The following is a 13963-nucleotide window of genomic DNA, read 5'->3' on the forward strand; positions in this document are numbered from 1 at the left end:
AAATGTAAATAACCCTTAAATAAAGTTTAGGACTAAAATGAATTGAACATAAATATAAAGGAACACACGATAATTAAACCAAATATAAAAGAGTGACTAAAATAAAGCTGAAACGTAATGTTAGGTGTGATTTTAGGAAAAAAAAATAATTAGATGGTCAAAGTAAAATAAAAGTGAGAGTTGGAATACTAAACTTGTAGTTTATCCTAAAATGCTACTAGAGAATTGATTTGAAAAGAGAGTATTTCCCGAGGTTCACATGCAATGGAGATAGTGTTGTCCAGTTCATTTCTAACTATGCAAGGAATAAGACCCTTTTGTTTTAAGGGGATCAAGCATCGATTATTGGGGGAGTGGTGGATTACATAAATGAGTGGCAACAGGTTCTGCAATCGCTGGAGGCGAAGAGACAAAGGAAGTTTACAGTGAAATGGTGAGTCCGTGGGTGGTTTTGAGTCCTAGACCGTCTCCACTCAGTCCGAGGCTGAACTTGCTGATAAGCCCGAGAACACCTCAGTCTGGTAGCCTTTACAAGCCGAGGTTGCAAAAGGCTAGGTATTTGCCTCCGACAGTGGTTACTACTTCGCTCGAACCGTCACCGACTTCCTCCACTTCCTCTGTCTACAACAATGAGCTCGTGGCGAACTCAAAATCTCTGATCGCCGACGTAGAAGTGAAGTTTTCGGGCCAAAATCTCGTTTTGAAGACGGTGTCACCTCGGATTCCTGGTCAAGCTCTGAAGATAATCTCTTGAAAATTATTTTGTTCTTCGTTCAAAGGCTACAAAGCTCTTCTCGGATGAATCTGGTCTCAACCCCGTTCTCTCTTCGTGTTTTTTTCGAATACTCTGTATAACTCTCCTCCCCCTATTGACTGAGATTACAAGCTTATTTATAATACTAAACAAAGCTATTTTTAGTTCCGAAAAGTTTGAGTTCTAATCGAAGTATGACTCTTGTTTATTGCGAGTTGTTGGTGTTCCTTGCGCTGGATATTTCGGGGTTGTTGGAGACGAGGCGTACGGCTGTAAAACTCGGAGAGGAAGACGTGAGGCTTGAAGACTCGTGGGGCATGGGGAGTCTTCGGCTGCGGCACTGGTGAGGCTTGGAAACCGGTTCACGTGTTGCTGTTGGGTCTGAGCCACTTGGGTTGTTTGTTATTTTGTGTGTGGGGCCTGTAAATAACAAAAAGAACGTGTGTTAATAAAATAATAATACTACATATAATATATATATATATATATATATATATATATAATACACGTATATGTAGGCTTCGGTCAAAAAAAAGTGTGTCTACAATATGGTATATAAATGATATGTTTGTGTTGGAGTATTGAAGGATTCGAATTGGTGGGTGGTGTTGAATCTTGCGTTTCAGAGCATCGGCATCGTTTACGGTGATATCGGAACATCGCCGCTCTACACTTACGCGAGCACTTTCAGTGAAGGAATAAAGCACAGAGACGACGTGTTGGGAGTTCTTTCTTTGATTTTTTATACCCTTACCCTCCTCCCTCTTGTTAAGTATGTCTTCGTTGTCTTACGAGCAACCGATAATGGCGACGATACGCTATTTTTTAATGCCAAAATATATATAACTTACATGATCCTGAATTGTTTTATCAATGTGTAAATCAAAATTAGGAGGAACGTTCGCACTCTACTCACTAATTTGCCGATATGCGAGATTGAGTTTGATCCTGATTCAACAAGCTGAAGACCGTCAAGTATCAAATTACATACTAGAATTGCCAAGCAAGCGTCTGAAACTAGACTCGGTACTCAAGTCTAGCTTAGAGAAGAGCCAATTTGCTAAAAATTTCTTATTGCTTATCACCATGCTCGGTACTTCCACGGTCATTGGCAACAGCGTCCTCACTCCTTCAACCTCTGGTAATTACTCACTAATCACTCTCTTCTCTCTTTTCGTTATACTAATCAATCTTCTAAACAATGTAGTTTTATCTGCCGTTGGTGGTGTCAAGGAAGCAACATCTCACTTGACAGAATGTAATCAATGTAAGAACTTTTAGATGAAATTTAGTGTAAATGTGTGAACTTTTGGATGAAATTTGGTGTAATAAACAGATATGATTGCTGGGATTTCGATAGTGATATTGGTGTTCCTCTTCATGATTCAAAGATTTGGAACTTCCTTTTTGCAGCATGTTACTGCTGAATGAGCAACCTTGGTTCAACAGGCAGAAGATGCTGTAAGTAACTATGTTAATTTGTTATTATCCTTCAATGGAAATGTACGCACCAATTTTTACCCCAAAAATATATTACTAAAATTAAAAGTCAAAGGGTCATACCCTGCCATCACCAACCTCTTTACTGCAACACCATGCCTTCTACACCAACTCAATTGCAGCACCCATACCCTGCCAGCAGCCCATACCCGATCACTTCATCATCAAATTTTGTAAATTTTGTAAGAGTATAAAACCCACGAAATCAACAATGTAAAAGGGGGATTTTGCAGAGAAATAAAACAGGAAAAGAAGATTACAAGTTCTTTTGATCTATCAAACTTTTGAAGGTATTAAAATACTTGTTTCATTTATTTATTCTAGGCTATTTCGGGAAAAAAAAGAAAATAGAGATAGAGAGGGGTTATACCTTACTATCGAGGTGTTCATCGGAACGTTAGGGTCGCCGGGGAGGTGGCCTGAGACGGTTTAGAGGGGGCTACCGTCGTGGGTTGAGATCAGAAGAAAAAAGAGGGAGTTAGGCTGAGCCATCGTGCGAAATGAATCTGGAAAGGGAAAGGAATTGATATATTAGGATTTTTGGGTAAATCACGCTAAGGTCACTATACCTTTAGCGTGTTTAGCATTCTGGGTTTTAGGTTAAATCAGTCTTTTGATCCTTTCTGTTTAAGGTGATTTGTGTTTCAGTAACTTTGAGGGTTAATCGGGCATTAGGCACCTTCAAGTTTAACGTCTCTTGCATTTTGGTCCCCATTTCTGTTTATTTTCAAGGATTTCTGAATTGAATGCATGATTTTACATTATTTCAATTTAGCCCTCTGATTGGATGTATTATTTTTGTTCGAATTTGACTACTGATATTTATGTTTTTCCGTTTTAGTCCTGTATATGTTGGGTTTATTCTGTTTTTAATTCCTTGTAATATTTTTTAGTACTCAATGTGGTAATATTCATATTTATGCCTTAATTGTTATTTTGTTTGCATTTTAGATAGTAAGATCTTCTTTTTAATGTGATTTAGTAGTTTAATATGTATAGCTAATTCCTTTTTTATAATTTAGTATGTTATGTTTTCATTTTTTTTGTATTTAAGTCCCGGTTGTGAATTATATATTAATATATGTACAGTTTGTAATGTATATTATTTCAGATATTAATTGTTTAGAATAAAAGTCTTTGTCACATGTTGATATAAGTATGATAGGTTTAATTTCTTTTTTTTGGTAGAATAAAAATTATTTTAATATTAAATTCTTAGGAAAAATTATTATATTCTTTTTATTTCAGTTGGAAAGAGGAATATTCGTCCTAAATCATTTTAGGGAGTATTTTCTATTCAATTGGAAATATGGAATATTTTCTATTTTTCCTTAGAATTTTTGTTCTATAATTGTATGGTTGAACTCGGAATAATGGAATCGTGATTTAAATATGTATTCGAATTCTTAGATTTCTACTAATTAGAGACAATATATAATCGATAGGTACCAATTTTGGGCGTTGTGGGGGTGCTTATCCTTCCCCACACATAATCGACCCCCGAACCCGTTTTCATCGAATCTTTGGTAAATGCAGACCAACTTTTGTCTTAAAAATGATTTTTCTTAAAATTGTTTTTAAAAGACGTTTTTAGGTGTTTGACCTACCTAACTCAAAAGGTTGATGGCGACTCCGAAACATTTCTTTTACAAAATCGGGTTTTCACAAAATCAGTCGAGACTCGTCGCATCGTCGGAAATCGGTTACGACAGCTTGGCAACTCCGCTGGGGAACTAGAGGGTCAAGCCTTAAATCGATTATATATTGTATCTATAGTTAGAAATTGAGAATTCAAGTTTATTTAATTTATTATTCTTTTGATTCCTTTCAATCGTTATTTAATTTTATATTTTTTGTATACTAATGTGTGCAGTTGATTGATTTTCAGATATTTTTGTATACTTGCATTACATAACATAAGCTCTATACCCGAGCTCTTCCTTTTAAGTGGGAGTGAAAGCGACGTCTTCGTGAGAATTTATTCTTCGTGTCAGACCTAGCAAGTAGCTTCCGGGGTTCATATGCCCTATGTCTTCGTGAGGATTTATTCTACGTGTCAGGCATAGGGAAATGTGCTCCCTCGAATTGAACTCGATCCGCTTAAGCCTATAATGGGTGAGGATTGAGGGTCTGGCTCGCCCAAGGGGGCACCGACATCAAGGACAATTCGAGTACCCTTTTCCTCATAGAGCCAAAACCATGCATATAGTGAACTTTAAAACGGTTACCATAGATATAGTCATATCGAAACTCTGTCCATAGGTACCCAAATAAGTGTACACAAATGAGAAATTGAAATTATTTTTGAAATCCCGCCTCCTTTAACTCAAAACCAATACCCCCTCAAGGGTTCACAACAGAATCCGGTCCTCACCCTGGTTTCACACCTATACACATCTCTGCTTGCTCTTCGGTACCTCAAGAAGATCGATCTCATGCATACGTTAGTAATGAAAATCAACAATAATAATTGGGGTCCATTTTCCCGAACAACTATCAGCCTGTTCCAGGAGTAAGGCTAGGAGAGTGTAGTATTGAGCACTTGATCCCAGATCTAAAAGAGTTAGCCGAAAAGGAGAAAGCCAATAAAGAAACAACTCAACAGTTGAAGAATTTGGAAGAAAGGGTAAAATCGGTAGAAGTGGTTGAACCATTTTATGGGTTTGACGTCAAAGAGCTGAGTTTGGTCCCAGACTTGATTATCCCTATGAAATTCAAGGTTCCCGAATTTGAAAAATACGATGGCACCACATGCCCTTCATCTCATATCACCATGTTTTGTCGAAAGATGGTCGGCCACGTGCAAGATGAAAAGCTATTGATTCATTGTTTTCAAGACAGTCTGAAAGGATCTACCGCCAAGTGGTACAACCAGTTAACTGGGGCCCACATTAAATCATGGAGAGACTTGGTGAAGGCATTCCTAGAATAGTATCGCCATGTTACAAATATGGTACCTGATCAGTGGACTCTTCAGAATATGGAAAAGAGAAATAATGAGACTTTCCGACAATATGCCCAGAGATGGCGTGACGTAGCCGCACAGGTCCAACCCCCTTTACTCGAAAAAGAAACCACTATTATCTTTGTGAATACCTTGAAGGCTCCATATCTGGGGCATCTGGTAGGAAATGCTACCAAGAACTTTGTCGATCTAGTCATTTTCGGGGAATTAATCGAGAACGCCATTAGGAATGGCAAGATAGGAGGCTCTGACAGTATTGACGTTAAGAAAGAAGTTGATATTCATACAGTGAGTTCTTATTCAGCTAATCATGGGGCCAAACCTTATAAAATGACTCGAGAAAAGACCCCTATTGGTGAAATTTTAATGACATATGAAGAGATGCTCCCAGTACTAGTTGGGAAGAATCTCGTGACTCCAGTTAGGTCTAAACCAAAAGATCCTCCATTTCCTAAGGGGCATAATGCTAATGCAGTATGCATCTACCACATTGGAAGCTTGGGGCATACTACTGAGAATTGTGGGGCATTGAAGCGCAAGGTTCAACACTTAATCGATTTAGGGGCATGGATGTTCGAAGGATGATAGGGCATTATGATGCAAATTGAGGAAAAGTCATTGCAACCACTACGAACTTTTGATGCACTCGCATATTGTCTTGTTTGAATTTCTTTTCTTTCTCTTTTCGTTTAAAAGTTTGTAAGTCACTTGACAAACGAACATTTTAAGTAAAATGTTACCTTATGAGGTTATGAGCAAAGAATAATTTTCAGACTCAAAATTCTTTAAATATCCATTGGATTAAAATCTCTTTTAAGAATCGGAGTTATAGATCTTTGACAAATTGACAAGATTGAAAATTGATAAAACAAGGACCCTTGACCTTACCACAGATGATACACTCGAACTCCATACCCTTCTCTTGCAGAGACCACTATAGCATTCTCCTCTCATGAGGAAACAACTAAAGGTTTGGCATTCAGGTATGAATAAGAGAGGTCAACATGGGGCATCACTTGTGTATGACATTGCAAAACTGCCTAGACTACACTTCTGTTGAAGACGTTCAGTGATGATACTAATCTTCGCAAATGAAATGGTGGAGTAGTTGAATTTAGTTTAGGTTAGTTGTTTGGGAACTGAGCTCTAAATGTGGAATTTCCTAACTATCAAAAACACCTAGACTATAACAGGTTCTTCTCGATGAGCTTAAGAAATTTTAAATCTGAATGCTCAAAAAGCTAATAAATTATTACTATAGATTATACAATAAAGTTGAGCTATTCCGCTAAAATAATTGGTTATAGAGGCAACTCAAAAGCCATGTCTTTATGAATAGATTGCATTCGAACCATGACATTATTTGGATACTTGATAATTCGGTGTTTGTTCCACTGTAATTGTCAAGTCAAAGATCTTGTGATGAGACGAACCCTTCAGCTAGCCCAGTGAGGGCGATTATAAGGTATATATAATAAAGCTGAATTCAGCTAGCCGACATTGGAAAATTAAATCAAATTGATCTAATAATGAGTTTCGATGAAAATGGACTAAGAGAATCGAGGAACACTTGTTATAGTCAACCTCACACAAGCACGCATGAATTTTATGTTTAGACCGATGTCCCTGCACTACCTTTGTTAAAGGAATTCTATGAAGCTTGAACAAATGAAAGATTTCAGAGAACCAAAACAAAAGTGTTCTAGAAAGTCTAGTGATTGATTATGCTAGTTGCATCATTTTGTTCGCATCTGATTAAAATGACAAGCCAAAGAAGAGGGGCATGTTGTAAGGTTCACAGGGACCAAAAAAGAAATAACATTTTGATGACTGAAACCTTAGAAACTTTAAGGGGCTAACCTGAAACCAACCCATCAATTTTGACACTTGTCATAGAGGTATAACTTTGAAAGATTAAAAGATCTATTGATTCTCTTGATATTTACTGAACTCATGTTGTGTGATTTGCTTCAATTGTGAACCTAAAAGAATGACATTTTTCTTAAACGAAATTTCCATGTTTTGAAAATAAAAAAAATGAAAACATTTTCAAACATGACAATCTCTCTGGAGAGTTTTGCCTGAAAATTGACAGAGGTCCCTTATACCTAGAAGCCCAGAATCAGAAATTGGGGCAAAGAATTTGAATATTAGGGAGCCAATAAAGCAGTTGTTTGCAAAGAAATGTGGTGGTACCCCTTGGAGTGAAAGAGGAATGAAGACAAACAGATCAAGAAGAAAACCAAGATTGCTTGAGCATATTTTCACTGCTATTAATTAAGAAAAACATGCATTATACATACATGAATTTGCATCTTTGCATCAAACATCCATCATCAAGATAGTTGCATTCAGTTATATTTTACAGATCTTTCAGGAAAAAATGAGATTAAAAGACAACAAGACATCCTCAGCAAGAGGGAGCAATCATCTTCAGATTCAACACTTCCAAACAAATTGTCTCACTTGAGACAGTCTCATTTAATACATAGGATTTATCTCACTTGATATTGTTTTTCTTAAAACATATTTGTCTCACTTGAGACAATTTTTACTAGAAAGTAAGACATTTCATTTCACTCAAAATTGTTTTTCTTAAAACAAGATTTGTCTCGCTTGAGACAATTTTATTCAAAACAAGACATTTCATTTCACTACATGTTTTTCCTAAAGCAATATTTGTCTCGCTTGAGACATTTTTTACTCGAAATAAGAAGATTTATTTTACTCAAAATTATTTTTCTTAAAACAAGATGTGTCTCGCTTGAGATGATTTTTACTAAAAAAAGAACATTTTATTTTACTCAAGATTGTTTTTAAAGAAGATTTTGTCTCTCTTGAGACAGTTTCCTTTGAAACAAATTTTGTCTCCCTTGAAACAGTTTCTCTTGAAACAAATTTTGTCTCCCTTGAGACAGTTTCCCTTGAAATAAATTTTGTCTCCCCTTGAGACAGTTTCCCTTGAAACAAATCTTGTCTCCCTTGAGATAGTTTCCCTCGAAACAGAAGATTTTTTTCTCCCTCGAGATAGTCTCCCTTGAGACAGTTTCCATTGAAACATATTTTTTTCTCCCTCGAGATAGTCTTCCTTGAGACAGTTTCCCTTGAAACAAATTTTGTCTCCCTTGAGACAGTCTCCCTTGAGACAGTTTCCCTTGAAACAAATTTAGTCTCCCTTGAGACAGTTTCCATTGAAACAAATTTAGTCTCGCTTGAGATAGTTACCCTAGAAACAGAAGATTTTATCTAGCTTGAGATAGTTTCCCTCGATAGTTTCCCTCGAAATAGAAGATTTTATAAGAAACTAAGTTTGATTTTTAAGGTTTTCTTTATGCGTAAGACCTTCGGGCCATCTATAAGACCTTCGGGCAGGATGTTTTCAACATTTCTGATACTCAATTCATCACATATGGAGTTGAATCAACAACACCTCACTTGAGGGACCAACATTGTCAATAGAGAATTCATTATGAAGAGCTTGTTCAACCTTTTCCTGATTCACGACATCTCAAATCAGCAACACCTCACTCGAGGGCTCAACATTTCAGTGGAGAGTTCATAATGAGAAGAACTCATCTGATGAGGGAGAAGAAGTTCATAATAAGAAGAACTTGTTCGACCTTAGCTTGTTTCCAACGCAGAATGAGTTGGAACAACACCAACAATTCGTTCGATTTCATCACAGAATGAGGTGGATCAAACATTTTCATCTCACTTAAATCCATCACATATAGAGTTGGATCAGCATCACCTTGGGTCAACCATCGCAGAAGATAGTAGATTGACATCCCCAGGGAAGAGATCATAATGAAAAGAACTCGCCCGATAAGAAGAACTTGGAGCTCGAGTGTTTGGCAGTCCGATGAGATGAAAATTGGTGCTTTATGTATTTGCTCCATTTATGTTCCACAGTAACGAGCAAAGAGGAGCAGTTGTACGCACCAATTTTTACCCCAAAAATTTATTACTGAAATTAAAAGTCAAAGGGCCATACTCTGCCATCACCAACCTCTTTACTACAACACGATGCATTCTACACTAACTCAATTGCAACACCTATACCCTGCCAGCATCCCATACCCGATCACTTCATCATCAAATTTTGTAAATTTTGTAAGGGTATAAAACCAACAAAATCAGCAATGTAAAAGTGGGATTTTGCAGAGAAATAAAACAGGAAAAGAAGATTGCAAGTTCTTTTGATCTATCAAACTTTTGAAGGTATTAAAATACTTGTTTCATTTATTTATTATAGGATATTTCGAGAGAAAAAAAAGAAAATAGAGATAGAGAGGGGTTATAACTTACTATTGAGGTGTTCATCGGAACATTAGGGTCGCTGGGGAGGTGGCTTGAGTCGGTTTAGAGGGGGCTGCTGCCGTGGGTTGAGATAAGAAGAAAAGAGAGGGAGTTAGGGTGAGCCATCGTGCGAAATGAATCTGGAAAGGGGAAGGAATTGATATATTAGGATTTTTGGGTAAATCACGCTAAGGTCACTAGACCTTTAGCGTGTTTAGCATTCTGGTTATTAGTTTTAGGTTAAATCACTCTTTTGGTCCTTTCTATTTAAGGTGACTTGTGTTTCAGTAACTTTGAGGGTTAATCGGGATTTAGGCCCCTTCAAGTTTAACGTCTCTTGCGTTTTGGTCTCCATTTCTGTTTATTTTCAAGGATTTCCGAATTGAATGCATGATTTTATATTATTTCAATTTAGCCCTCTGATTGGATGTATTATTTTTGTTCGAATTTGACTACTGATATTTATGTTTTTCCGTTTTAGTCCTGTATATGTTGGGTTTATTTTGTTTTTAATTCCTTGTAATATTTTTTTAGTACTCAATGTGGCAATATCTGTATTTATGCCTTAATTGTTATTTTGTTTGCATTTTAGATAGTAAGATCTTTTTAACGTGATTTAGTAGTTTAATATGTATAGCTAATTCCTTTTTTATAATTTAGTACGTTATGTTTTCATTTTTTTTTATATTTAAGTCCCGGTTGTGAATTACATATTAATATATGTACAGTTTGTAATGTATATTATTTCAAATATTAATTGTTTAGAATAAAAGTCTTTGTCACATGCTGATATAAGTATGATAGGTTTAATTTCTTTTTTTTTGGTAGAATAAAAATTATTTTAATATTAAATTCTTAGGAAAAATTATTATATTCTTTTTATTTCAATTGGAAAGAGGAATATTCGTCCTAAATCATTTTAGGGAGTATTTTCTCTTCAATTGGAAATATGAGAATATTTTTTATTTTTCCTTAGAATTTTTGTCCTATAAAATTGTATGGTTTAACTCGGAATAATGTAATCGTGATTTAAATATATATTTGAATTCTTAGATTTATACTAATTAGAGACAATATATAATCAATAGGTACCAATTTTGGGCGTTGTAGGGTGCTTATCATTCCCCACACGTAATCGATCCCCGAACCCGTTTTCATCGAATCTTTGGTAAACGCATACCAGCTTTTGTCTTAAAATGATTTTTCTTAAAATTGTTTTTAAAAGACATTTTTAGGTGTTCGACCTACCTAGCTCAAAAGGTCGATGGCGATTCCGAAATATTTCTTTTACAAAATCGGGTTTTCACAAAATCAATCGAGACTCGTCGCATCGCCGGAAAGCGGTTATGACAGGAAACAATTATAATTGTACTTGAATGGTGGATACTTTTATCTATTTTCTTCTGCACCACAGTTGAAGTTTCTTTCTACATAGTAATTTTTATGAGGGGATGAAAGTTTTTTCTTTTAATTAACAGAATGGCTGCCAAGTCGTATATAAACATTTCAGGCCAGCACAACATTGTTTATTTATTATTATTGATAAACCAAAAGCTAGTTGGATGATGCACACGGGTCAAGAAAAACCAAAATACACCGAAAAGGGCACCTAAATCTTTATTTATTGTTCTACTTGTTAAGTTCCTGTTACTGCTAAGTTTGATATGCCTTTGGTGTGCCAACTGCCAACCACTGCAGAGTATGATTTTCCCAACCATTTATATGAAAATAGATGATATTCTGCATAATTTATTGTTTCTAATTTTCACCTTCTGGTTCTAAGTGCTGATATTCACTCATTTCCATAGGCCTCAAATGCTCCAGGTGTGCAGGAACAGGTAAATATCCCAACTTTCACGGTTATGAATTCTTGAGAACATTATGGATGCTGAAAATCTTGTAATGTTGTTATCATCAGGCCCTTATAAGGAAAATAATCAAGATGCATGATAAGTATATGACATATGTGACCGAATGTTTTCAAAACCATTCTCTGTTCCACAAGGTTTGTGTTGTAATGACTAGAGTTTTAATATGGATCTTATTCAATTATTTCACCTAAAACAGACTTTGTTGAAATGTTCCATTAGGCTTTGAAAGAGGCCTTTGAGGTATTCTGCAAAAAAACTGTTACCGGAAGTTCAAGTGCCGAGCTTTTGGCAACATTCTGTGATAATATCCTCAAGAAGGGTGGAAGTGAGAAGTAAAATGATGAAGCAATTGAAGGAACACTTGTGATCCATCATTTGATGCTAAATTTATTATCTCTTCTGTAATTGATTCTGAACTGCTTTTTTGGTTTCTGCAGGTGGTTAAGCTGCTTGCCTATATTAGTGACAAAGACCTCTTTGCTGAGTTTTACAGGTGAGGCTACTATTTATTTATTTATTATTGTCAATTAAGTTTCTCGACATGGTATATTTTGATCCTAACTTAATAGTGCGGATACACTAACAGCAAGAAGCTTGCTCGTCGATTGCTATTTGACCGCAGTGCTAATGACGATCATGGAAGGAGTATTCTTACTAAGCTGAAGCAGCGTTGTGGTGGACAGTTCACCTCAAAGATGGAGGGCATGGTGAGTTGGGCTGTGTTTCGCTAGTTTGTTTGTCCACACTAATTATGGTTTTAATTTTGGTGAAACTTCTTACTAACAGGTGACAGATCTGACATTGGCAAGGGAAAACCAGGCCAGCTTTGAGGACTATCTAAGGAGGAACTCAGCTGCACATCCTGGGATCTATTTAACAGTTACTGTTCTCACAACGGGATTCTGGCCAAGTTATAAATCGTTGACCTCAATCTACCTGCTGAGATGATAATGACTTTTTTTTTATGTGCAATCATTTTATTATATTTCATAGAATAAATATATTTACAACTCAATTACTGTTACGCTTGCCACAGCCTATACCTTTTTTCCATTGAAGTAGTAAATAATACTCAATGTACAACACAAGGGACACTGGAGACCAACCTGGATATTCACACCATGATATGTCACATGATGGTGATGGAAGTATTAAATCTTTCACTATGATGTTTTCAGAAAGATTATTTGTACTTAATATTATTATTTCAGGTCAAGTGTGGGAAGTTTTCAAAGGATTCTACGAAACAAAAACAAAACACAGAAAGCTTACATGGATATACTCGCTAGGGACTTGCCACATTAGTGGAAATTTTGATCTGAAAACTATTGAACTGGTTGTTTCGACTTATCAGGTGAACAGAATAAATAAACTATGGAACTTCTATATTAAAACGCTGGTTCCGCTTAGATTTATGTCCGTCTCTTGCTTAGTTCTGGTATTGTTCATTGATTCTCGAATCTAACTTCCAGTAGCCTATGTAAACAGGCTGCAGTCCTCCTGCTTTTCGATACTTCTGATCAGCTGAGCTATTCGGAGATAATGGCTCAGTTGAACTTGACTCACGAAGACTTGGCCAGATTACTATATTCACTGTCAAGTGCAAAGTATAAGATTCTAAGTAAAGAGCCAAACACAAAAACCATCTCCCAGAGCGACTCCTTTGAGTTCAACTCTAAGTTTACCTACAAGTTGAGGAGCATTAAGGTCCGGGACGGTTCTGGCATTCCTCTTTCTCTCTCTTGTGGTTATTGCTTTTAGTATCTATTGGGATGAGAGAATTTTTAACTTTTGAATCATCTTTTACATAGATTCCTCTCCCTCCGGTGGATGAAAGGAAGAAAGTTGTAGAAGATGTTCATAAAGATCGGCGTTATGCTATTGATGCTGCAATTGTACACATAATGAAGAGCAGGAAGGTTTGGGGCACCAACAATTGGTTTCGGAGTATGTCGAGCTGTTGAGTCGCATGTTCAAGGTAAATTAATACACGCCAACCCTTTGTGCATGTAGTTAAGAGAGAGACATCAGATCACATGGATATGGTTTTTTTTTGGAGGGGTGGGGGGGGGGGGTTACAAAAGCACTGACGGGGGTGATAATGTATGTTTGCAGCCTGGTATTAAAGCCATAAAGAAAAGGATGGAAGATCTGATCACGAGGGACTACCTGGAGAGAGACGACGAGAATCCCAACACGTTTAGATATCCAAATGGTACATGTTAATTATTACAGCGGGCCTTTTGCTCGTATTTTTTTTCTATTAATTTAAAATTAGTATTAAGACCAGAGTATTTGTAGATTTTACATACTTTACTTGCAAAGGGCTTCTTTAGTAAAACAGAGGCAGCGGAGGAAGGAGAGGAGACACACCTAATGTGAAAACAAAAACCAATATAAATTTCGCCCTGCTTGCCTTAATCAATGCTACTGAAATTTGAAGTCCATCAGCATAGTGAGATCTAGACATAATGTTTCACCACATCTGAACTTGTTTGCCTTTGAATCCACCTTTCTAATTTTTGTTTATTTCCCCATTCCCTTTTGTTTGTATAATTGTTCATGTTAGCAGTC

General features: G+C 36.3%; 1 pseudogene; it reads left to right on the forward strand.

Moving 5' to 3' along the window:
• The first annotated feature begins 948 nt into the window (after nt 1-948).
• LOC120206155 lies at nt 949-13690 on the forward strand (annotated as a pseudogene).
• Nucleotides 13691-13963: the final 273 nt, after the last annotated feature.

This window comes from Hibiscus syriacus, unplaced genomic scaffold (assembly GCF_006381635.1).
Source record: "Hibiscus syriacus cultivar Baekdansim isolate YM2019G1 unplaced genomic scaffold, ASM638163v2 tig00013386_pilon, whole genome shotgun sequence".
Lineage (NCBI taxonomy): Eukaryota > Viridiplantae > Streptophyta > Magnoliopsida > Malvales > Malvaceae > Hibiscus > Hibiscus syriacus.